The 24,991-nt window shown below is 41.4% G+C and overlaps 1 protein-coding gene across 1 annotated transcript in view; it reads left to right on the forward strand.

Annotated features, from left to right (window-relative positions):
• The first annotated feature begins 672 nt into the window (after positions 1-672).
• Positions 673-24,991, forward strand: part of LOC122254721 (uncharacterized) — a 54,179-nt gene continuing 29,860 nt past the window's right edge. Inside the window, exon 1 of the mRNA XM_043018551.2 lies at positions 673-2,265. The gene's annotated coding sequence lies outside the window, so the exon portion shown is untranslated. The remainder of the gene's footprint in view (positions 2,266-24,991) is intronic.

Genomic DNA, 24,991 nt, shown 5'->3' on the forward strand with positions numbered 1-24,991 from the left:
AGATAATGTTAATTGCAATCCCAATAAGGATAAAAAAATAATAATGATAATGATCGTATATCAAGAAAGAAATAGAATAGGAGAAAAATATCTTAATACCAATAATTATCTAAATTATGATCAATTAAAACTACCATGGTTATATTTCTTTTCATTGTTCTTCCAATTTACTTACATTTGCTGTTGTTATAACCTTTAGATGTTAGCAATCATCATCACTGCTAATCGTTTTATCTATCTTTCTCGGTATTATATCATATTCCTATCAATATTGTCAATAATAGACGAATTAACAGTATCACTAATAGTACCATCATCACACCCACTATTATCATCACCACAGTTACTATATATTTCCTGGAGGAAAATTGAACAGTCATGCAATTGTACCATCTTATCCCTCCCTCCCTCCCTCTCTTCCTCCCTCCCTCCCTTCTTCCCTTCCTCCCTCCCTCCCTCCCTCCCTCATTCTCTTCATCTTCGTTGCAATGTTATCTAACGGCTTGACCCCCACACTTGACATATCATTTTTCATATCCAGTTCAAAGTATTTAATTTTCCTTTTGTCTTGGTAAGAAAAAGAAAACACGTTTTTTTTCTTCTAAATATAGCGTTCACTTAAAACAACATTATTTTGTTTTCAAGTTAATATTAATTCTTTTTCGATTTTTTTTTTTTTTTCCCCTCTCTGTCTCTCTTCTTAACACGATTGCATAGAAGAGGGAATGAGGGACAGGTGATAACAGGCGCACAGGTGTACTTGTCATGCAGGTGTATTTTCATCTTTGGAAATTGTCTTGTTTGTCTTGTACATAAGGAAATCACTGGCCATGTTTTCTAATGTAATAATTTCTCTTCTTTACATACATTTTCTTTCGATTTCTTTTATCATGTCTTCTTTCCATATTGGCCTTTCTCTCTTCTTCTTTGTTTATCTTAATCATTGACGTTATTGTCCTTTTATCATTACTATCATTATCAGCATCGTTATCATTACGGTATCATTCTGTATTACTGTAGTATCGGATCAAATCACATATAAAACTCACATTCAACATTTTCCCTTCTTCATCTGTAACCAATTTCTCCGAAGCCAACAGACGAAATCTGGGTTGGGGATTGAGACACAGGCATCATTGGCCGCGTATGACAAAAAGGCGTCCGATTTCAAACGTTTATGACTTAAGACGACGGATCCAAAAAAAAGAACTCACAAGGAACGAGCTCAATGGGTCGACGAACTCGCTGCGCCTTCGAGACTGACAGTGAAACTTATATCGCTCTTAATCTGCTGCATCTTAAGTATTTATCAAAATCCTCGTTCGTAGAAATAACGATACGTACCTAAAGTTATTTCTAAAAAGTGGATAAATTAATTAATTATGTAAAGTAATTATTTTTTTTTAAATGATAACACTTCCCCTTCGGACACTTTGTTTCGAAGCTTCGAAATCGTACGTCATCCCTGCCTCTCGTGACGTAACTGAAATCTTAGAAGATGTTCTGTTACGTTTAAAACTTCGACTTCGATGAGAGGTGTGGAGGGAAAGATAGAAGGAGAAGGAGGGCTAAGGAGAGGTATGGAGGGAAGTGGATATATACATATACCCTTCTCTTCCCTCCTTCCTTCCTTCCTTCCCTCCTTCTTTCCTTCCTTCCTTCCCTCCCTCGCGTTGCTGAAGATGGGTTTCCGGTGTGTCCTGTAAGGAACTCCTGAAGGAAGTGAGGGCGTAGGAGCGGCGCCTGGCACGGTGTCAAGAAACCGAGAGATTGACGAGTGCCGGACCTCGATAGACTCCTGGGGACTCTCCTGCTTCATCGGTCGGTCAGTCGGGCGGGAGGGGGAAGAGGGGTGGGGGAGGGGGATGGGGGTGGGGAGAGAGAGAGAGAAGGACGATCGAAAGGGAAGAAGAGGGAGGGGGGGGGGAGGAGACGAAGGGGGGCTGATCGTGGAAGGGGGGAGGGGGAGGAGACGAAGGGGGGGGCGGATCGTAGAGGGAGGGAGGGAGGGAGAGAGGGGGGGGGGCGAAGGAGACGAGGAGGAGGACCACGAAGAGGGTAGAGGAGGGGGAGGGGGGCAGGGGGAGAGAGAGAGAGAGAGAGAGGAAGCAGGCGGAAAGGAAGGCGGGGCTCGAAATACGGTGGGCGGAGTCAACGGGCGAACGATGAAAGTTTTCGCCGCGTATAAAACGTAAGCATGGACGACCGGTAGACGTCAGTTTACTTTGCTCTGCTGTATAGCTCAGACAACAACCTAAACTTAAGGTATGTAGATCCTCTACGCATACACACAAAAATACGAAAGTAAGAGAGAGAGAGAGCGAGAGAGAAGGTGAAGGAGATTTGTGAAAGAAGTTTTGGGAACTTTGAAAAAAAAAGAAAAAAAAAATCTGGATAGGGAGCGTTACAGTTTATGGAAACGAACTCTGAAGGATTTTTTTTCTTTATTATTATTTTCTTAGTTCATGGACTTTTTTTTTTTAATCTCCTCTCATCCCCTCTTTTATCTTATTTTCTTTCCCCTCTAGAGGTATCAGAAGTGTAAACCTCTTCTTATTTATTTTCCATGTGTGAAATTTCCCACTATCTTTGTGCTTGGGTGTAAAAAAAAAAAAAAAAAACATATACATTTACAGAACTACAAAATACGTGATTATGTGTTATTGTGTATGTGTTTGTGTTCGTGACGTCATGTGCTCACAACAGGATATTTCATCGTCTCGTCAGCAAGTGTTGTGATGTTCATAACCAGTGCCCCCAAAAACAGAGAGAGAAAAAAAATACGGCTACATTTACTAGCGTAGAACAGTCGTGATAAGAATAACAGTGATAAGAGAGTTCAGGATTACATTCGGGATACGAGCCTAAAAATTAGCGTGTTTGATATATGTATGTATAGGTTTTCCGAATTAAACGAATTTGGCATCAGAAATAGAGATTTGAATATTAGACCACGGAATAAGCATGATCCAAAAATGTTCATACATAATACAGATTTATTTCACAAAAGAAGTTATATCATATTCCAGAAAAAAGTGACGTTAAAGATCTCATAAGTGCGTAATCCCTTAAAGCCGTTGCGTCAACCGGCATTAACAGTTTTGGCGCGAAAAATTGCTCTGAAAACCAGAGCGTATTTCCTGTTCGGTGAAAATCATTCCCTTTTTTTCTCTTCTTCTTTAAAATGTCGTTATCATTGTCACCAGAGTGTTTGTAAGCTTTCGTGATATCCGCCAGCCATTCATTCCTCAAGTTTAACAAAGTGTTTATTGTATTACAAGTCACAAAACACCTTTCAAATCGACCATTTTCCAAACCGCACAATGTCGTTTAAATGACTTCTTACCTTCTCGAAAAAAGAGCTCAAAGGGTCTTTAAATCGTTCACTCGAAAAAAGGAGCCATTTTCTTTTCAAAAAGGTCATATATCTTTGGGTTTTCCGCGATCATTAGCATAATTCGAGTAATAAGAAATGTCTTAACTTATATGCCTCGATTTCCGTTAAAGAAATTTCACAAATTTGTAATAATCTGAATCGGTCATAGTAATTTTCTCAAAAAGCAGTTCAAATCGACGTTCTTACATAAATCATTTAGAATTAGATATATAAATCAGAAAATCCATATCTAGAACCAAAATAACCAAAAAAAAAAAAAACACATCAAAAAAATCTAGAACACTCACCAAACAAACAAACAAACAAAACCCCCAAAACAAAAAACACAAACAAACAAACAAACAAGCCAGAGCGTCCAACAAGCACAAATCGGGGCCACCTAGAACAAACAAACAAATACAAGTTCCTTAGTGGAGTAGCAGAGCCGGCGAGAAAACTGGGAGATTGTGTCAGCCAGAATGTATGTCTAACCACACGCTAGAATGACTACGATAATTCCTGGTTTTGTTTTCTTTCTTTTCTTCTTCTTCTTTTCCTTCGTCTTTTGGGATTGAGGTTTGCTCTCTTTATTTTTAGGTTTCTCTGGTTCTGAGTTTGTCTTTTGTTTTGTTTTGTTGTTGTTTTATTTGTCTTATTTTCTTTCTTTCTCTCTTTTTCTTTTTTTTCTTTCTCTCTTTCTGCCTGTCTGCCTCTCTCTCTTTCTGTCTCTCTCTCTCTATCTCTCTCTCTCTCCCTCTATCTCTCTCTTTCCCCCTCCCTCTATCCCTCTCTCCCTCCCTCCCTCCTCCTCTCCATCCACCCCCCCCCTCCTCCTCCACCTCATCTCAACCCAATCTCCAAAGTGCCATTAATTGTCTCCTGAATCACTCTTAATTAATAGCCAATCATTATTCTGAGGTCACGCCAAAGCCCTCCCTGCAATTATGCAATTGTTGACGAATTCTTGGATCTCCAAATGCACGTAACGGTACAACTGTTGACGACTTTGTTATTTGGTTCTGTGTTCTATTGTGTCTCTGGAATCACCTAATTTTCTCTTCCCTTCTCTTTAGTTATATTGTTTGGTAATGATTTTGTTATTTTTTCGTGTCTTTGTTTTTTGTTTCTCTCTCTCTCTCTCTCTCTCTCTCTCTCTCTCTCTCTCTCTCTCTCTCTCTCTCTCTCTCTCTCTCTCTCTCTCTCTCTCTCTCTCTCTCTCTCTCTCTCTCCTTCGTCTAGTTTTATTCTTACCTTTTTTGTTCTGTTTTTGTTGTGGTTGTTGTTGTTTTTTTGTGTTTTTTTATTCATTCTAAAGGCGATTTTTGGATGCGTATCTGTGGAAGCGTTGAAATCTCTTGATTCTTATTTTGTTTTCTTATGTTAGATTCTTCTTGTCTTATCCTTCTCGTGTTGTTATTATTTATCTATAATTTTATCGTAATTTAGTAATTTTTCATATGCGGATTTTAGTACGTTTTTCTTTTCCTTTCTTTTCGTTTCATTTTTTTCGTTCACTTTACTTTCCCTTAATCTATTTTACACAAGACTCGTCCATCAATTTGAAAGCCGTGAATTTTCGTTCATTATAAGAGAGAAAAACGAAAGAAAGACAAATTATTGTAATATGTAGACTAATCCGTTACTGTCTCCAGTCTCCCTCCCTCCCTCCCCCCCCTCCCCCCTTTCCCTTTCCTTTTACCTAAGTAGCCTGTATCCTTACCCCCCTTACCCCCCCCCCTCCTTACCCCTTACTCCGACACTTACCTTCTGTTTGAGTGATCAATTATCTTCACTCTTCTAATTCTACTTGCCCCTCCCCCCACTCCTTCTATTTACCTCCCCCCTTCCCATCTCCTTTTTCTGTCTGTCCCCTTCTGGACGCCCTACCTTTCTATATTATCCCCCTCTCTTTCATTCCCTCTTTTACTTCCCTCGTTTCATTCCTTTCCCTTCGTTCCTTTTTTCCTATTCCTCCTGTTCTCTCTTCCTCCCAAATCCTCCTTCCCCTTCCTCCTGTTCCCTTCCCTCCCTAACCCCCACCTTACCTCCCCCACCTTACCCCAACCTCCCCTCAACCCACCTCACCCTCCCCCACTACCCTCCACCCCCACCTCCTTCACCTCCCTCATCTCCCTCAACCCCCACCCCACCTCCCCCATCACCCTCAACCCCCACCTCCCCCACCTCCAAACCCCCATTCCCAAGCTTTTTCCCCCGAGGGCAAAACCTCACGTCAGCCCCCCACCCCCACCCCCACACACACCTATACAGAACTCCGCTACAATTTAGCGATCGCCCTTAATCTCTCAGGGACTAATAGGGTATAGAACTGCGCTACAATCTAGCGGTCGCTCTTAATCTCCCAGGGACTAATAGAGCCCCCCCTCCCCCCACCTCCCCCTCTCCCCCTCCCCCCCCTTAGTACATGCGTGTCCTTGCCCTTTCCCTTCTTGTATCGTGGCGCTCTCTTGACGCCCATTTTGAGATTCACGTCGTGTTGTGTTTCTGACCATGGGCGGTGAGGGTTGAATTCTGTTATCGATCATTTGTCTGGTTCTTTTTTATTCGTTTGTGTGTTGTTAGGTTGTTGTGTGAGGGGTTCATTATGGGGTTTTGCTTTGCTTTTTGCTTTGTTTTATTGTTTGTTTTTCTTGTTTTTTGTTTGTTTGTTTGTGATGTTGAGGGGATCTGTTTCTCTTTCTTCTTTTTTTGTTTTGTTTTCTTTCTATTTTCCCGATATTCTTCTCCTCCTCCATCTTTCACTTCTCCTTGTTATTATTCCTCCTATTTTTCTTCTTTACCTCCTACCTCTCTCTTTCTACTCTCTTCCATCCTTCTCATTCTCCTTCCTCCTCCTATTCCTTCTTCTTTACTTCCTCTTATTCAACCTTTCTCTTCCCACACTTTCTCTTGCCTTCCCTTCTCCTATGTTTATCACAGGTTTCTTGTTTTCCCTCTTGGTTCGTTATTGCAGTTTTCTCTCATTTTCTCTGATTTATTAGCCGGGTAATTATAGCGCCGTGTATATGCGTGTACGTGTGTGTACGTGTCTGTGTCTGTGTGTGTACGTATATGTGTTTGCTCGTTTATGTGTGTATCTGTGAGCTTCTGTGTGTTTGTGTGTGTGGATCGGGGAGTTTATGTGCGTTTGTGTTGTTGTTTGTGTATGTTTATGAGCAAGTGTGTGTGTGTGTGTGTATGTGTGTGTCTGTGTGAGTGCACATATCTGGTACATGAATCAAAGCATATATAATGATTAAGTTTTAAGAATTTAGTACTTCTACATTCTAAAAACCCGATTACTTTCTATAACTCTCGATAAAATTTCCTCAAGATTGCTTCATCATGCACCCCCTCGCCCCTCCCCGCTCCTCCCCTCCCACCCCCACCTCACCCTTCTCTCTCTCTCTCTCCTCCCCCCTCCACACCCCCTCCACACACTCTCTCTCTCTTTTCTTAACTATTTTCGTAACATTTCTCCTTTCCCCCATACCTACCCCCTCCCTGCCTCCCTCCCCCCCAATTCTTACCTTTCATTACCTCCCCCCCTTCCCCCCCCATCCCCCCTTCAAATATATTGTTCTGTTTTTTTTCCCCTTCTCCCTTTTCTCATTGCGTTCCCCTCCTTACCTCTCCCCCCCTCCCCACCCCCCCACCCATATCATATCTATCACTCACCACGTACGCCCACCGACCACGCCCACTCCAGACACCGTGTCCATCCGTAATGCTCTGATGCCTTAGAAGAATCCAGGTAGGGGGAGGGAGGGGAGGGGAGGAGGGAGGGCGTTCGGATATGTCACACGGATTCTGGACTCATGTAGGGGGGGTAGGGGAGGGTTAGGGTAGGGGGGGATGTTTACATCTTCCATGATCTGTTTATTCTTGCTTACGTGATGAAGAGGGGAGAGAGAGAGGGAATGAGAGAGAAAGAGAAAGAGATAGTACGGTACATATACATAGAGATAGCTATTAATATCATGATAAAGAGAAAAAGGAATAAATATGTATAAATAGACACATAGATAAAGAACTGTAAATCATCAATAGACAATTTAAACAGATAGAGACAGGGAGAAAAATAAATAAATAAAGATAACAGTAGAAAATCGAAAGAGAATTTCTCAAAGAAACTCAAAACTTCAAAGCAATCTTGAGAAAGCTAACTCTATAGTATAAATCAGAGAACAGTCCACTTTCACGTGAGTTAAAGAGAGAGAGAGACACAGAGAGAGACAGAGATTTCTTTTAAAAATCGTGAAAACTTTTCTTCCCTAAAAAAAAGAAAGATTCTAATTACCATACGTAATGAGAAGTGCAAGGTATCATTACCAAAAAGTTTAGGGCTATCATTAGAGACAGAAAAAAAATGATAATTATCATGATTCCCTCTTGACACAGGTTGTCTCCTAACCTCACATATAATCCGTGTCTTTTAATCCGTGTCTTATCAATTAAGATGATTTGGTCGTGTCTTCTCTGTGGGTTGAGTAAAGGGGTTGTGTGGGTTGAGTAAAGGGTTGAATCTCCTTTTCATGATTGATTTTGAGGTTTCTTAGCCTACTTCTCTCTTGGTGAATGTGGGAAAATCCAGGATTCTTGTTTGTTTTTTGTTTTCTTCTTTCTTTCTTCTATAGGTTATTGTGTGTGGTTGATTGGTTTGTGTGTGTGTGTGCTTTTTATTGGTCTTTTCTTGTTTTTCTGTTTTCTCATTTATTCTTTTGCTTTCTCTCCCTTTTCTCTCGTCTTTGCTCTGAGTAGAGAGCGAAAGAAACGAAGAGGGAGAGAAAAAAGGAAGAAAAGAAAGCGAGAGAGAAAGAGAAACCAGAAAAGGGAAAAAAAAAGAGACGAGGAAAAGGCCGAGAGAGAGAGAGAGAGAGAGAGAGAGAGAGAGAGAGACAGAGAGAGAGAGAGAGAGAGAGCGATGTATAACGGAACGTGCGCATACGGTTGTCAAGTTCGAATCCAAGGCCACGAGGTTGCCGGCGAAGAAACGAGACAAAGAGAAAGAGAGAGTAAAGAAAGACCAAAAAAAAAAAATAACTTCCACATATAGCTGAATCTGATATTCGATCGGCCAGAAAAGGAAAAAGGAGGAGGAGGAAGAAGAAGAAGAAGAGAGAGAGAGAGAGAGAGAACAAAAAAAAGTAAGTTTATTTCCGTAGTTGCTGGCGCGTGACCTGCCTCGTCTCCGTTTTCTATTCGCTCGACCTTCCAAGGGTAACTTGTTTAATCACTAAGATATGCCAAACATGCGGTAGTACAATAAACTTAGTTGTAATCACTTCATGTACAGCTTAAGAGAATCATCAAGATTCTGTTTACCGGATTGGAAATCTTGACTTAAAAAGGGAGGAATATCTTTATCGCCTTAAAACTAATCAGCTGATGAATTTTATTAGTCCGTAATCAGCAGCAACAGAAATCACTTTTGTAATATACGAGGTTTTAAATGTCATGATTGATATATTCTCTTTATAAGACTTCATTTAAGAATCTCCCTTCTTCCTCCCTGCCCCCCTCCCCCCCATCTCCCTTCCTTCTTTCATCCCTCTTTCCCCTCATCCTTCCCCTTTCCTCTTCTCGCCTTTCCTCCATTCTCCTTTCTTTCCTCTTCCTATTTCCTTTAAACTTACCTCACTTATTCCTTCACCTCACCCTATTTTCCCTTCGCCCATCCCCCCTTCCCTCTTCGCCTTTCCTCCATTCTCTTTTCTCTCCTCACCCTATTCTCCCTTTCCTCCCCTATTCTCCCTTCGCCCATCCCCCTTTTCCCTCTACCCCCCCCATTCCTACCCCAGCCCCCCGCTCTCTCCTCGTCAACACCGCAAAGCCCAAAAAATATTCATTATGGACGCTTACACTCCTTAACTTCACCGCGCAGAATATAGGCTACTTTCTAGACACCAATCTGTTTACGGAAAAAAAAGAAAATAATAATAAATATACAGCTTTGGATTTCATTGAACGAGTATGGCTTTGTTTTTGTTTTTTTTGTGTGTGTGTGAATATTAGCTTTTGATATGTGGTTTTGTTTTACTTTCTATTGATGCTTAATAAGGTAGGAGTTAAAAGTAAAATACGAAAGGAGATTAATACTTGGCAACGGAGCGGAGGGGGGGAGGGGGGGTAAGGGAGTAAAAATAAGGGGGCAAGAGGCCCAAGGGAAGGGGGGAGGGGGGGATAGGGGGGGAGGAGGCCCCAACAAGAGCAGCATGATCGCTTTCCCTTCAAAAATGCACGTGGGCAGAACTTGCTCGCTTCCGTACGAGACACGCGCGGGTTAACACGTACTCAGGAGCCGCAATTTTTTGTTGATTATCGTACATCACTTCCGATTGTCTTTTGTTTTGTTTTTTGCGCGTTCGTTCGCTCTCTCTCTCTTTCTCTTTCTGCCTATTGTCTGCTTTATTTACTTATTTGTTTGTTTCGTTCTCTCTCATTCGTGTTTTCTCTACCTCTCTCTCTTTCTCTCTCTCTCTCTCCTCTCCCCCATCCCCCCTTCCCTCCCCCCCCTCCCTCCTTCCCCTCCCTCCCTCCCTCTCTCCCTCTCTCTCTTTTATCTCATTCTCTTATTTCATGCTTCATTCGAAACGAAAAGTGCAGTGACGTTGTACAATCATCTGACTTTTTTCTTGTTTTGGCGCGAATGAGATGATTTCATGTGAGATAACATTGTGTTATTTGTCTTTTTTTATTACGACGCTGTTTTGCACACAATACAGAGAGAGCAGGTACAATTTCTTTTTTGTCACTTTCGCGGGGAAAAGAAGAAGACAGAAAAGAATATATCATATACAATACCTTATTTGAATTCAAAGAAAGGATAGATATATTATTTTTAGTATCTTATCGAAGAACGAATCGTACTGTAGATGATATATAGTTTTCCTAAATATATATATATAACCCGCGGTCTCTCTGTCAAACCAATAATAAGAGTAATAAACATTAAGGTTAGGAAAAAAATAGGATAACTGAATATGCATAAAAAGGCGGAAGAAATAGGAGGAAAAAGGAAGAGAGGTAGGAAGGCGATGAGAAAGAAAACGAAAGAGAGAGAGAAAGAGAAGGAGAGAAAGAAATCGAAATAGAAAGAGGAAGAGAAGGAGAGAAAGAAAACGAAAGAGAGAGAGAGAGAGGAAGAGAGAAACAACGAAAGAAACCGAAAGAGGAAGAGAGCAAGAGAGAGAGAAAGAATAAAAAAACGAAAGAGAAAAAGAGGAATTGGATAATTTAATGTCATGTCACCGCCGATGATTCCAGCACTTTGTGAGGTGTCTCATAAGAACTTACGTGAGTGCTTGATCAAGAAAATTTCAAGATCATGGTCAGATGGTCAGATGGGGGGGGAGGGGGGGGGGGTAAAAGAGGTAAGGAAGTAGGCTATTTTCATTTGTGTTTTATTGATGTTTCATGTAAAAAGATGATTATCACTATTATCATTGGACATCGTATTCGTACAAGTGCTCGTTCACATCCGCTAGAAGTTCATCATATATATTTCTTTCTTTCTTTCTCTATCTCTCTATTTATCTCTCTCTATATCTATCTATCTATCTCCCTCCCTCCCTCCCTCCCTCCACTCACCCTCCCCCGTCCCGCCCCCTAACCACTACAAAATTTCACCCCCTTCTCCACCCTTCTCCCCCCCTTCCCCACTCCCTCCCACCCCATATTTTTCCGAAGTAATCAACTGAAACACATAAGACTACCATTTAGTCACGCTAGTCCCTAAAGATGGGAAATCAGGAAAACCTTAGCCCTTTAGGGAAGAAAAATGGTGGAAGGTACGTAGAGAGGAGGTGGGAAGAGGAGGGAAGGGAGGGAGGGAAGAGGAGGGAGGGGAAGAGGAGGAAGGGGAGGAGGGAAGGGAGGGAGGGGAGGGGAGAGAGGGAGGGGCTTAGTTTTGGTTCCTTTTGTGGTTTTAAAGACGGGGTGCACAATATTCATATGTAGGTACGTACAGTTCAGGTTGAGTATTTTTGAGTATCGTTGCCGTCTCTATATTTGGAATTTCAATTTAAGATACACTGTAATCTTCTTCTTTTTGCTTAGCCATTGTTGTTTTTCCTTTTGTTTTTTTGTTTGTTTTTAGTCACGTTAGTCCTATGACGAGAGTAAATATATTTAATCACTTTACCCCTATGGCTCGGGTAATATCTTTAGTCACGTTACCCCTAATGTCGAGAGTAAATATATTCATTCACTTTACCCCTATGGCTCGAGTAATATCTTTAGTCACGTTACCCCCAAAGTCGAGAGTAAATATATTTATTCACGTTATCCCCATGAAGAGAGTGAACCTCTGACGTCATCACAAGTAAAGCACCGTATCCGATTCCTTGCACGAACGACCTTTAAGGAACCGTGTCCGATTTTTCTCGCCGAATAAAAGACTTCATTGGAAAAAAAATGTATATAAAAAAGAGCGACTTGAATTATGAAGCTTATATATTATTTGTCCCACACGCTGCGAGTGTTGAGGCTGGCTCTGAATAGGTGTCGTTAATTCACTACTCCAGGAATGCAGAATTATCGCCCTTTGGGTAGGTTGTCCCTCCTTGACACCCCCGCCCCCTCCCCTCCACCTTTCCCTCCCTCTATCCATATCCCACCTTCCTCCCTCGCCTTTTACCCCCTCCTTCTCTCCCCACCTCCCTTCCCCTCTCCCCCTCCCTCTCCCCACCTCCCTTCCCCTGCCTCCCTTCCCACCTCCCCCACCTCTCGCCACCTCCCTTCGCCCCCCTCCCCATCCCTCTCCCCACCTCCCTTCCCTCCCCCCCTCCCCTCACCAATGATAGCAGTAGACTTCGGTAGTTCGATCTCCCGCCAGCGTATACAAAGCCTGGTACAGAGTGTGGCTTCCCCGTCGAGAGGATATGATAAATGGCTTTTAAAATGGCTGAGTTGGTGGCTTGGCTTTATAAAGGTAGAGAGGTAGAGGAGATAGGGAAGAGGGATTTTCGAACGGGAAGGAAGGGAGAGACTGAGAGATGGGGGGGGAGGATGTGGGTTTGTTTGAGTGTGTTTGTTTGTTTTGTTTCGTTCTGGATTTCTTGGTCTTTCTCTCTCTCTTTCTCTCTATCTCTATCTTTCTTTTGTCCTGTTCCCTCTGTTAATTGATCTAGTCTGATTATCTTTCTCTTTTCTCTCTTTCTCTCTCTCTCTCTCTCTCTCTCTCTCTCTCTCTCTCTCTCTCTCTCTCTCTCTCTCTCTCTCTCTCTCTCTCTCTCTCTCTCTCTCTCTCTCCTCTTCCCCTTTCCATTCCGTTTCTCACGGATTCTCACACTCTCTCGGCCGAGACGAGGGAATCTCCCATCATTTCATTTCTTATTAGTTTCACTTCCATTAAATCTTCTCAGTCAAAACACCTGTCACTTAAATATTTCTATCTACAAAGTGCTCTCAAAATTCTTATAGTATTTGGCTTATGACTGTATGAATCGCTCCGTAATGATACAAAATACAATAAAAAAAAAAAAAGAATCGAGATACAATGTAAGCGAATAAACATAAAGACATGATAAGACACATAAAAAAAATACAGAATCAAAAATCAACAAAACATAGAATCAGACGTGAGAAAGAGAAAGAAACATACACACGTATACACACACACACACACACACACACACACACATGCACACACGTACACATATACGCCACGCAGTACACTGTAATGTACAGCTTTCTACATAGCAATAAGCATGTCCTCTAAGCTTGCCTCGGGAGATGGCTCAGCCTGGTCGAAAAGTACCGGTTTTCAACTCTATTTAATGGGAGTGAGAGAAGGGGCTCCTTTTTGGTGTTACTTTGTGGGCTCTGTTTTCTTCTTCTTCCTCTTCTTCTTTTTCTTTTTCTTCTTCTTCTCTTTCTTTCTTTCGTTCTTTCTCTATCTTTCTCTCTCTCTCTCTCTCTCTCTCCCTCTCTCACTCTCTCTCTCTCTCTCTCTCTCTCTCTCTCTCTCTCTCTCTCTCTCTCCCTCTCTCTCTCTCTCTCTCTCTCTCTCTCTCTCTCTCTCTCTCTCTCTCTCTCTCTCTCTCTCTCTCTCTCTCTCTCTCTCTCTCCCTCTATCACACTCTCTCTCTCTCTCTCATTTCATCTCTAAAATACCTGTAGAAAGGCGTTGGCATCCGCACCTTAATCTAATGATCATGTAGGGGTAATACCACATCATTATCGTATCGCACACACATATAAAAAAACAAAATAATAATGATAATACACAAGATAAAAAAAAAAATAAAAAATAAAAAAAAGGCGAAAAGATCCAGAGATTATTTTCTCGGTTCTCTTGACACTGTTACCAACAACAGGTCTTCGGAATGAGACCGTATATCTTCACTTGTGAAACTTTCCCTAATAATGTGTGGTGCCGCTTGCGTGTTAGGGGGGGGGGAGGGGGGGGGGGGGAGGGGGAGGGGGGGGGAGGGAGGGGGAGGGGAGGCGGAGGGAGGGAGGAGGCTAAGAGGGGTGGCAGGCAACACTTGTCATACATTTTTAGGCTCGTGTGATGTTCTGGTAAATGTAGGCCTGTGTGTGTTTCTAATCCATTTTGATTGAGAGAGAGAGAGAGAGAGAGAGAGGGAAAGAGACATAGAGAGATAGAGAGAGAGAGAGCGTGCGACAGAGAGAAAGAGAGAGAGAGAAGGAGACAAACAGAGAGAGAAAGACAGCCAAACAATCAAAGAGAGAGAAAAAGAAAGAGAGACAAAAGAGAGAGAAAGAGAAAGAGAGAAGGAGACAAACAGAGAGAAAGAATGAGAGAGAAACAAACAGAGAGAGAAAGACAGCCAAACAATCAAAGAGAAAGAGAAAGAGAGAAAGAGAAAGAGAGACAAAAGAGTGAGAAAGAGAAAGAGAAAGAGAAAGAGAGAGAGAGACAGAGAGGAGGGTGGGTGCAGCCAGCTTTCTATACAGCGCCCCCTAAAGGGAGAAGCGCTCTACATTCGAAGGTGTAAGAAGACCTTCTGGTGGCGCCTCGTGACGTCACTCCGGCGGCGACTCGCTCCTTCGCTCGATTTTGTTTTTGTTTTGTTTGTTTGTTTGTTAGTTTGTTTGGGTTTTGTTGTTTGTGTTGATATTTTTTTGGGGGGTGTTGTTATTGTCGTTGTTGATATTGGTTAGTTGGAGTTATAGTTATATAAGTGTTATTTTTCCTGCTATTATTATGATTGTTACGATTTTTTATTATTGTTGTTATCACTATCTTTATCATTCATGTTTAAGTTCAAGTGATATTCTCGTATAATTATTATGTACTATGATTGATTTCTGATAAATGTGATTTTAACATTCCCCTTTTTTCTATCTTTGCAGGTACGTACAACTGAAGGTGTATTCCGTAATTTTCTACGAAGTCAAAAAAAGAAAAGAAAAAAAAAAGCAGAGGGTAAGACTGATAACCTTTTTTCATTTATTTCATCAAATAATATATATATAACCTATATCATATATCAAATAGATAAATCATATCAAATATATCAAAAAAAAAATTCAAACACAAGAAATATATCAAATTTACGAAGAATTACAATAATAATATCCTTTAAAAAAAAAAAAAATTTAAAATGTACATAACTATTTATTAAGATTATTAAAAAAAAATTTTACAAATATTTATTATATTTTATAACAAATTAATGTGAAAAAAAAAAATAAGGGTCCTTACATAATAGATACGAAAATAAAAAGAAAAATAAGTATATTATTATTTAATACAATAGAATATATCAATAATTACAAGTTTAGAAACAAAGAAGAATCAAAACATCAAAATTTAAAATTAGTAATAAAATAATATAGATGTTCATTTACTCCTTAATTCATTTTAAATAAAAAAAATTAATAATATAACAAAACTTACTATATAATATAAAAAAATAATTATTATACTAGAATATAAAATAACTTTATCATTAATATAATAATATGAAAAATAAAAATAAAGATAAAACAAAAAAAGAATTTATACATTATTAAAAAAATTAGATTTAATTGATTATAAAAAAAAATAAATTAAACTGTCTCCAAAAATGGGGTGCATAAAAAATTTTATAAACTTATTTTTAAATATTTATTAAATTTTATAGGAACTAATTTAGAAGAAAATTAACAAAAAAATCTAAAAATTGATAAAAGCTACAAAAATTATTAATAGATTAATATAATATAATTTTATATATTAATTTAAGAACTAATACTTTAAAAAAATAACTTAACTAATACTTTGCTTTTATCAATATAAATAATAAAAACAACAAATAAATATACAAGTAAAACAAATATTATAAAATTAATATTATCATTTAAAATCTATCTAAAATCTAAATAATAGAATATATTGAACTTCTTATTTTTAGAAAAAATTATTTCATCCATATATAACCAAAATAAAAGAAGAAAATAAAACAATATAAGATAATAAAGTATTATAAAATTATATCAAAGAATCTATATTCCATTTCTCCTTAATCAAAAAAAAGAAGAAAAAAAAAAAAGGGATACATAATTATCATCAACACAATAGCCACACTGATACTAGGAATCTATAATGGCTAGGGGAGACATCTCAATCTAATGTACTATTGATGTCAAAGGGCTATTGACTGCTGTGCATTCATTAGCATAATGTAGATTGATGCTGCCAATTGTGGTATTAATTATGAGGGGAATTCTAATGAAGGAGGGAATATAATAGAGATAAGGTAATTAGGAGAAGAGGTAGAACAAAAGAATGTTGTATAAAAAGAATTAGATAAGGGTTTAGGGAGATACGAACGTAAGATAATCTAGCAATATAGAACTAAGAATCTCAATCAGACTAAATACAATCATTACAAATGATAGATCGAATTAGAAAGAATTCATAGAAGGGGATTAAAGAGTATCATAAAAGGAAAATATCGTATTTTTCTTCTCTCTCTCCAAGAAGAAAAATTGAAAAGCAGAGAGAGAGAGAGAGAGAGAGAGTCTATGCGTGCGTGTAAACAAATATTGACAGGTGTTTGGAAAACAGCTTCTAAAAACGAGTAAATATTCACCTTATCTATTTCTAAAATGAGGATTGATTTTGAACTGTGACCAAAATAAGAGATAACTTTATTAATTTACGAAAGGTTTTTTTTTTATTATTATTACCAAATTCTTTAAAAAAAAGCGATGGTAATTTCGACGCTCCGACATCCTTATTGAAAGGAATATTTGCAAAATTCACTGCACAGAAACTGAATATAATCCTCAATAGAATTAATTTCAAGGGATGAATTAACCCTCACGAATCCATTTGGGGAATCATGCTCTTGCACTTGTCTTGTGTTGCACGGCTTGTGTTGCCAAGAGGTGGTCAAACAGTTAATAGCTTGCCGTCATCTCAAGACAATTCTAAAGAAAACAAACAGACATAGAATCTTTTGTCTCTGTTTCTCTTGTTCTTCTATTTATCAAACGTTGCACATTTTCTTCTTTTTCTATTTTCGTCTTCTCTTTTTTTTTTTTTTTTTTTGTCTGTGTTATTTTCTCTTCTTTCTCTTTTTCCCGCTTTTGGTTATCGCTTATTATCCTTCTCTCTGCGTACATTATTATTTGTTTTTGTCTATCTCTCTTCGTTCATGATGCGCATTCCACTTTTGGAACTATTGTATCATTCAGCTTTCACTCACTCATGCCCCCCTCCCCCCTCCCCCTTCTACCCCTCCCGCCACCGCCACAACCTCCTCCTCCTCCTTCTTCTACTCCTCCTCCTCCTTCTATTCCTCTTCCTCCTCCTTCTATTCCTCTTCCTCCTCCTCCTTCTTTTCTTCTTCCACTCATTTCTATCTTCTCATTTCCCCTCCTTTTCTCTATTCTCTCTTTCTCTTCCTCTTTCTCTCTCCCTCCTTACCTCATCCTCCCTGTCCCTTTCTCTCTCCTCCCTCCTTCCCTCTCCCTTTCCCTCCCTCTCCCTTTCCTTCCCTCCCTCTCCCTCTCCCTTCCCTCCCTCCTTCCTTCCTTCCCTCCCTCCTTCCCTCCCTCCTTCCCTCCCTCCTTCCCTCCCTCCTTCCCTCCCTCCTTCCCTCCCTCCCCCTACCCCTACCCCATCTCCTACTCCCCTCCCCCCCTACCCCCCCTCTCCTTCCCCCCCCCCCCTCAGCTAGAAACTCCCACGAGGAGGAGCGCCACGTTCTAGGGCACAGAGCAGTCGAGAATAGCAAGGGAGTTGGCGCTCTTCCAATCAAGGTTCCTCCTCTTCCTCTTTTATCTTATTTCTTCTATTCTCTCTTCTTCTTTTTTCTCTCTACTTTCTTTATTTTTTTGTTTTTTCTTCTTTCTGTTTCTCTTTCTCTTCGCCTTACTTCTGCTTCCTCCTCCTCCACCTTCCTCTTGTTTCTGATTCTTTCCTCTTCTTTCTCCGCTTCCTCTTCTTCTTCTTCCTCCTCCTCTTCCTCCTCCTCCCCAATCATCCTCATCTTCTACCCTCTTCCTCCTACGCTTCCTCTCTTCTTCTTCTTCCTCCTCCTCCACCCTTCCTCTCTTCCCCTTCCTCACTCCCCGGTCGCAGTTAAAGCAGAAGCAACTATGGCGCGGGGGTGTCTGACCTCTGACCTCGTAAGTATGCAAAAGACGGGGTGAAGTTAGTAAAATAGGAAGGTGAAAGAGGGGGGAGGGGAGGGGAGGGGAGGAAAGGGGAGAGGATGGGGGGGAAGGGGGAGGGTAGATGGGATGGGATGGGGAGGAGGTGTTTAGGGTCAATTTTCACTGTTGTCGAAAAGAGAGAGAAAAAGAGAGAGAGAGAGGGGAAGAAAGACAAAGAATAGGAAAAAAAGAAATAATGAATAGAGAAAAGAAAACGAAGGTAGACATAGAAGAGAATACAGACAAGAAATATGTGTCACTGTAAAAAGATAATAATAAATAGATGAAAAAAAAAACGAATTAAAGATTCAAGAAGATTAATCAAGACAAGAATACATAAATAATATTCAATGGACGAAAGCCAGACATCTTCATTCGTGTGTTTGAAAAGGATGTTCGAGAGTGTTCAACTGTTTGACGTTTTAAAGTTTGTTTGCGTTTTGATTAGCGCCAAAAAATGCTGAAAAATTGCCGGGGTAAATGTCAATATTTGATTAGGTATCATGTTTCTCATGTCTTTTATTCCAGTCGAGAGAGAGAGAATAAGAGATAGATAAATAGAGAGAGAGAATAAGAGATAGATAGAGAAAAAATAATTATGTAAAGCCAAAATAACGTCAAAGACCAACGATAACAACAACAACAAAAAAGAAAAAAAGAAAAGAAAACCACACAAGTCACCCCTTAAAAAAACAAAAAAACACATAAGACTCTACCCTTGCATGACCCGGATCTAGTGAATAGAAAACGGATACCAGACTAGAAAACCACTTGGCACCCTCAGCGCTTGGCACCATCTGTACGAGGTGCCCATGCCAAGGTGCTCCGTGGGTTTTCAATCTCTCTCAATCAGCTGTTTTTCATCTCGCGATCAGCTGTGCCTTGTGAATGTGATTGATAAAGGATTCTGTGGAGATGTGTTTTGCTCTCTCTCTGTTTCTTTCTCTTTCTCTTTCTATCTTTCTCTTTCTCGCTTTCTCTCTCTTTATCTATCTGTCTATCTCTTTTCTGTTTTTTTTTTCTCTCTCTTACCTTCTTTTTCCTTTTCTCTCTCCTTCCCTTCTTCCCTCCTTCTCCCTCTCTCTCCTTTTCTTTCCTTCCCAGTCTCCCTTCCTCCCTCTCTCCCTTTAGCCCCTCATTCTTCCTCCCACCCTTCCTCCCTCTCTCCCTCCATCCTTCCTTTCCTTCCTTCCCTCCCTCCATCCTTCCCTCCCTCCTTCCCTTCCTCCCTCTCTCCCTCCCTCCCTCCTTCCCTCCCTCCCTCTCTTCCTCCTTCTTTCCCTCCCTCCCTCTCTCCCTCCTTCATTCCCTCCCTCCCTTCCTCCCTAAATCCCTCCCTCCCTCCTTCTCTCCCTCTCCCTTTTACCCTCCCTCCGCTAAACGCAAGTTCGCGCTCCCGGCCTCCGCGTTTCATTTGTTATTCTGCATCTCGGCGCGCGGTGTTGCCATCCAGGCGGGTTGTTGATTTTGAACCCGATCCACCGACGCTGAGAGGATGATGGTGGTGATGATGATGATGGTGATGATGGTGATGAAGATGAGACGGTGATATGCATGGCTATCGCTGCGGGGATAATTTCAATCGCGGAATTATATCTTAGCCACTCTCTGTGGATTTAAAGGGGGATATAAAGTTTCTAAATGAGCGGGAAAGGTGTTTAACCTTCCCGATTGAAGAGGCGGGTTGATTGGGTAGGTTTAGGGGGGGAGGGGGAGGAGGGAAGGGAGGAAGGGAGGAGGAGGAGGAGGAGGAGGAAGGGGGTTATTAAGGTAGATTTGTGTTTGCGTGAGGAGAGGTAGGGGAGGGGAGGGGGTGGGGGGGTCATTGTATTTCAAGGTAGTTGTACTCCCACCCTTCCTCCCTCCCTCCCTCCTCCTCCTTCCTCCCTCCCTCCCTCTCTCCCAGTCCTTTCCTCCCTCCCAGTCCCTCTCTCCCTCCCAGTCCTTCCGTCCCTCTCTCCCTGTCTCTCCTTCCTCCCTCCCTCCCAGTCTCTCCTTCCCAGTCCTTCCCTCCTTCCCTCCTTCCCTATTCCTCCCTCCCTCCCTCCCTATTCCTCCCTCCTTCTCTACCGCAATCTCTCAATCTGACCAGTTCCCACCTGATACCGAGTTCTCGACAGATACCTTGGGTACCTGAGACCTTGTACTTCTACCGCTTCTCTTCTTTGCTTCTTTTGCTTCTTCTTCTTCTTCTTCTGTTTCTTCTGCTTAAACTTGTTCCTCTTCTCCTCCTCCTCCTCCTCCTTTTTTTCTTCTTATTCTTCATTTTCTTCTTCTTTCTTCCTTTTTTCTTTTCTTTTTTTAGATGTGTCCTCTTCCCCTCCTCCCTCTCTTCCTACTCTCTCCCCTCTCCCCTCTCCCCCTTTACCATATCCTTTCCCCCATACCCCCTCTCCCCCTCCCCCATACCCCCTCCGTCCCCATACCACCAAGGCGCCATTATGCAGTGTATGCCATGACACTAATTACCGAGAATGCCAAATGCCCTGTCAGCTACCGGATGCCCCGACTCTGTATCCTGTTTGCTGATTATGTAGTCGTGAGGAGGGGGGAAGGGGGGGGAGGAAAGGGGAGGGAGAGGGGGAAGGGTATGGGTAGAGGGAAGGAGGGAAGTGTGTTAAGATTGAGTTTTTTTCTGTAATTTCTTTTCTATTTTATTTTCCTTCTTTATATGTATGTATTTTATTTCATTTTCTCTTCTTTTTCTCGCTCATTCTTCCACTTCTTATTCCTATTCCGCTTCACGTGAATGAATCAAAAGAGAGAAAGATAAACCTCTTAAAAAGAGAGAGAGAAAAAAAAAGAAGATAATCCACAGTAGATATAAACAAAAAATAATAATAATAATAATTCCTTCTTTTTATTTCTTTCTCTATATAAAGATAACATCTTAGGTTATCAAATCCCGAATGGTTTAACAGTTGTCTTTAACAATGAATGGACAAAGGGGTAAAACACAGCCATAAAACAGAAGATTATTGTGTTTATACCTTTGGGGGGGCGGGGGGGGGGGCGTGTGTGTATACGCCCTTGTCACCTTCCCCCCCACCCCTAACCCCTGTCCCTCTCCCCCTCTCCCCCTACCCTGTACCCCACCTCGGTAGCTCTTAATACCCTTCCTCCTGCCCGTATATCTTCCTTATTGTGTCTTATATCCCCTTTTTGGTACCCATATACCCTCCCCCTATCCCCCCCACCCCCTTTACGTAGATACCTCTTCTCTAATACCCACTTTACTTCTGTTATACCCCCTCCCTCCCCTTTCTCAGATACCCCAACAAACACTCTGGTTCTAATGTTTTATACCCCTATACACTCTGCCTCCCCCTCCCTCCCTCCTTCCCTCCCTCCCTCCCTCCCTCCCTCCCTCCCTCCCTCCCTCCCTCCCCCTCCCTCCTTCCCTCCCTCCCTCCCACCCTCCATCCATCCTCGTTCATGAGTCAGCATATGGATGTATGGGTATTCAAGTATTCCTTTTTTTCTTTTTTCTTTTTTATCATTTGTTGTCAACTCATGTTCGCGAGTGTTTGTCCGTGTAATTCCCCTAATAATAGGCTCTTACCTGGAAAATAGCTCTTTTGTATTTTTTGGAAGGGTTAGGGCGCCATTTTGGTTTGACAAAGAGGTATGGTCTCCCGTTTTCTTCTTCTTGTTTTTTTTTTTTAGGTTTTCTGTTTATTTTTTGTCGTGTTTACGGATTATCTTGACAAAAGGGTTTGGTTCTTTCTCTCTTATATACTTTTTTTTACTCTTTTTACGTTTCGTTTCTTTATATTTATAGGAAATTGGAAAATTCTTGGAAAACGGAAAGGGGTAACGGGCTTAAAACAAATTTAAAAGATAGATATGTAAAAGCTGAGTAAATTGCACTAAAATTGCCATTACTATTAAGCATAAAAATGAAATCGTTCAGGTTGGTTAACCTATGTAATGATTTTTTTAAATATATAAATACTTTTCCCCGCGCCAAAAAGATGAGAGATACAAATTACTCAATATATCTCCATCAAAAAAATAAGATAAAGCATAAACATTCCCACGTTTCTCCAGTCCTTAAAAAACAAAGCTAATTAACAGCAACAAAAGAATAACGTTTATGAATATCCCCATTTCAAAAAAAAAACAAAAAACAAATGACGAACGACCATCCTTCTAGACGAATTAGCGAGAGCTACACCAACAATAGCTATATACAGATAGACAAATAGATACATACACAGATCAGTAGTTAAACTGGTAGATAAATAGACATAGATACTTCCCCAGAACTTCAAATAAAAGAAAACCGACCTCCCTCAAAGGCAAATTAATCCCCATCTCCATAACGGTCATTGTCATCTGATTGGCTGGTTCGCCCACCAACGGCAGATCCTTATTTGAATTTAAATGGCGCCTAATGCCTTGCGCCCTGCTGGTCCGATCTCGGTGGTAGATTGCTTTTCCTAGTGGACTTATTTTCTTCTTCTTCTTCTTCTTCTTCTCTTCTTTCTTTTATTCTTTCTCTGTCTTTGTCTATTTCTCTCTCTCTCTCTCTATCTATCTATCTATCTATCTATCTATCTACCTCTCTCCCTCTCTCTTTCTCTCTCTCTGAATCTCTCTCTCAGTCTTTTATCCCCCTATCCCTCTCACTCTTCCTCCCTCTTCCTACCTATCTATCCATCTATCCATCTCCACATTCTTCCCTCCGCCCCTCCCTCACACTACTTATGATGAGGGAGAAATGTCTTACACAGCTTTTATGAGACTTCGCACGTCGTTTGGGTACACAGGTGGTTGGGCAGAGGGAGTGAGGGAGAATTTTTAAGATGTTTGAAGAAAGGGTAGGGGGGAACTAGGAGGGGAGGGGGGAGGGGGTTGTCTCTTTTTCCTCTCTTTCTCTATCGTTGTCTCTCTATCTATTTATTTGTGTGTTTCTTTCTGTTTCTCTCTATCTGTCGCTATGTATCTTTCTTTCTCTCTCTCTCTCTCTCCCTCTCTCTCTCTCCATCTCTCTCTCCCTCCCTCCCTCCCTCCCTCCCTCCCTCCCTCCTCTGAGTACATGTCCATTCTCGGTGATTGAGAGGGCTATGAGGAAGGAGGGGGAGGGAGGGGAGGGAGGGGGAGAAGGGAGAGATGTCGTAGAACCAGATTCCAACATGTTTACTCTGGCACTGTTGCAAATTGCAAGGTTAACTAAACAACAACATTTTTGCATTCTTCCTTTTCTACTACCCTCCACCACCTCCTCCTTTCTTCTTCTTGTTCTCTATCTCTTGTCCTCCTCCTCCTCCTCCTCCTCCTCTTCCTCCTCCTCCTTCCCCCCCAAGACCTGTCATTCAAAGAAAGAAAGAAAGAAAGAAAAAGAAAACAAGTTATCCTAATCAATGACTCCATTCAACACAATCTTGCAATCAACAATGGAGATAAACGGCAGAGGATGAAGATTTGGGGGAGGGGGGAGGAAGAGGGAGGAGGGGGGAGGAAGAGGGAGGAGGGGGGAGGGGCACAGGGACGAGGGTTAGAAGAGGAGTGATGTCAGACAGTGTGGTGAGGGAGGGGAGGGGGGAGGAAGGGGAAGGGGGAGGGCATGGGAGGTCTGGAGAGTAGGAGTAGCAAGAGGGGGAGAAGGAAGAGAGAGAGATAGAGAGAGATAGAAACAGAAACAGAGGGATAGACAGAGATAGAGAGAGAGAGAGAGACAGAGACAGAGAGTACAGAAAGAGCACAAGAGAGAGAGAGAGAAACAGAAACAGAGAGAGAGACAGAAAGAGCACAAGAGAGAGAGAGAGGAAAGCGAGAGAGTTCAACCCCATGCTTTCCCATTCTCATTCAAATTTCGGTCTTCGAGGGTCAGACAGGTGGCTACTGATACCATCTGTATGTATGTAAGAGTGTCTATATCCGTTGATGGAATTGGGGTAGGAGAGGGGGGGGCTGAAGAGGGGGTAAGGCGGGAAAGGAGAGTCCCGTGGGTGCCTTTTTAATTGGCTTTTTTTGTTGTTGTTGTTTTACTAGGTTCCCCAAGGGGTCTAGGGTGTGGTTCGAAGGCGGTCACGGGGTTATGTGTTAACGTGTTTTATGTGTTAAGGGTTGTTATTCTGTCTTGTGTTTTTGTTTTTGTTTTTAGTTTCTTTTCTTTAGTTTTTGTTTGGTCCTTTTTTTCTCGTTCTTTCTTCCTTTATTTCGCTATTTGTGCGTCTCTTTTTCTCTCTCTCTTTCTGTAATGATGTTTCTGTCTCTTTCTCTCTTTCATCTTTATATTTCCCTCCCTTTCCCTCTTTCTCTCTCCCTCCTCAACTCTTCTCTTCTCTCTTTCTCTCTCCTTCCTTCCCCCTCCCCTTCCCTCTTTCTCTCCCTCTTTCTCCATCTTTCTTCCTCCCTCCCCTTCCCTATTTCTCTCCATCTTTCTTCCTCCCTTCCCTTCCCCATTTCTCCCCCTCCTTCACCCTCTCCCTCCCTCCTCCCTCCCTCCTCCCTCTTTGTCTCTGAAGGGACATTGATGAAGCAACATTATCATGACGAAGCAACTGTGTAGCAAGATCAAGGGTTCAAAAGTGCACTCCTTGTTCTCTCTCTCTCTCTCTCTCTCTCTCTCTCTCTCTCTCTCTCTCTCTCTCTCTCTCTCTCTCTCTCTCTCTCTCTATCTTTCTCTTCATACATACCCGCTATGATTTTTTTTCCATCCCTCTTGATTCATTCAATTATTCTTTCTCCTATTTTCCATCCCGAAAACTTTCCAAAAACAAAGAAAGAAAGGGTAGAAAGGAAAATAACCGGGAAATATTAAAAGAAAGAAAAGCTGACCAGGAAACACCGGGAAACCCCGGGAAATATTAAAGGAAAGAAAAGTTGACGAGGAAAATACCAGGAAACACCGGGAAAATATTAAAGGAAAGAAAAATTGACGAGGAAATATTAAAGGAAAGAAAAGTTGACGAGGAAAAGACCAGGAAACACTTGTGGAGATAAGGAGGCGGACTGGAGTCGGAGGTGCTGGAGTGGAGGGAGTGATCCGAC

Source organism: Penaeus japonicus, unplaced genomic scaffold (genome assembly GCF_977035675.1).
Source record: "Penaeus japonicus unplaced genomic scaffold, GWHDUDI00000001_assembly GWHDUDI00000039, whole genome shotgun sequence".
Lineage (NCBI taxonomy): Eukaryota > Metazoa > Arthropoda > Malacostraca > Decapoda > Penaeidae > Penaeus > Penaeus japonicus.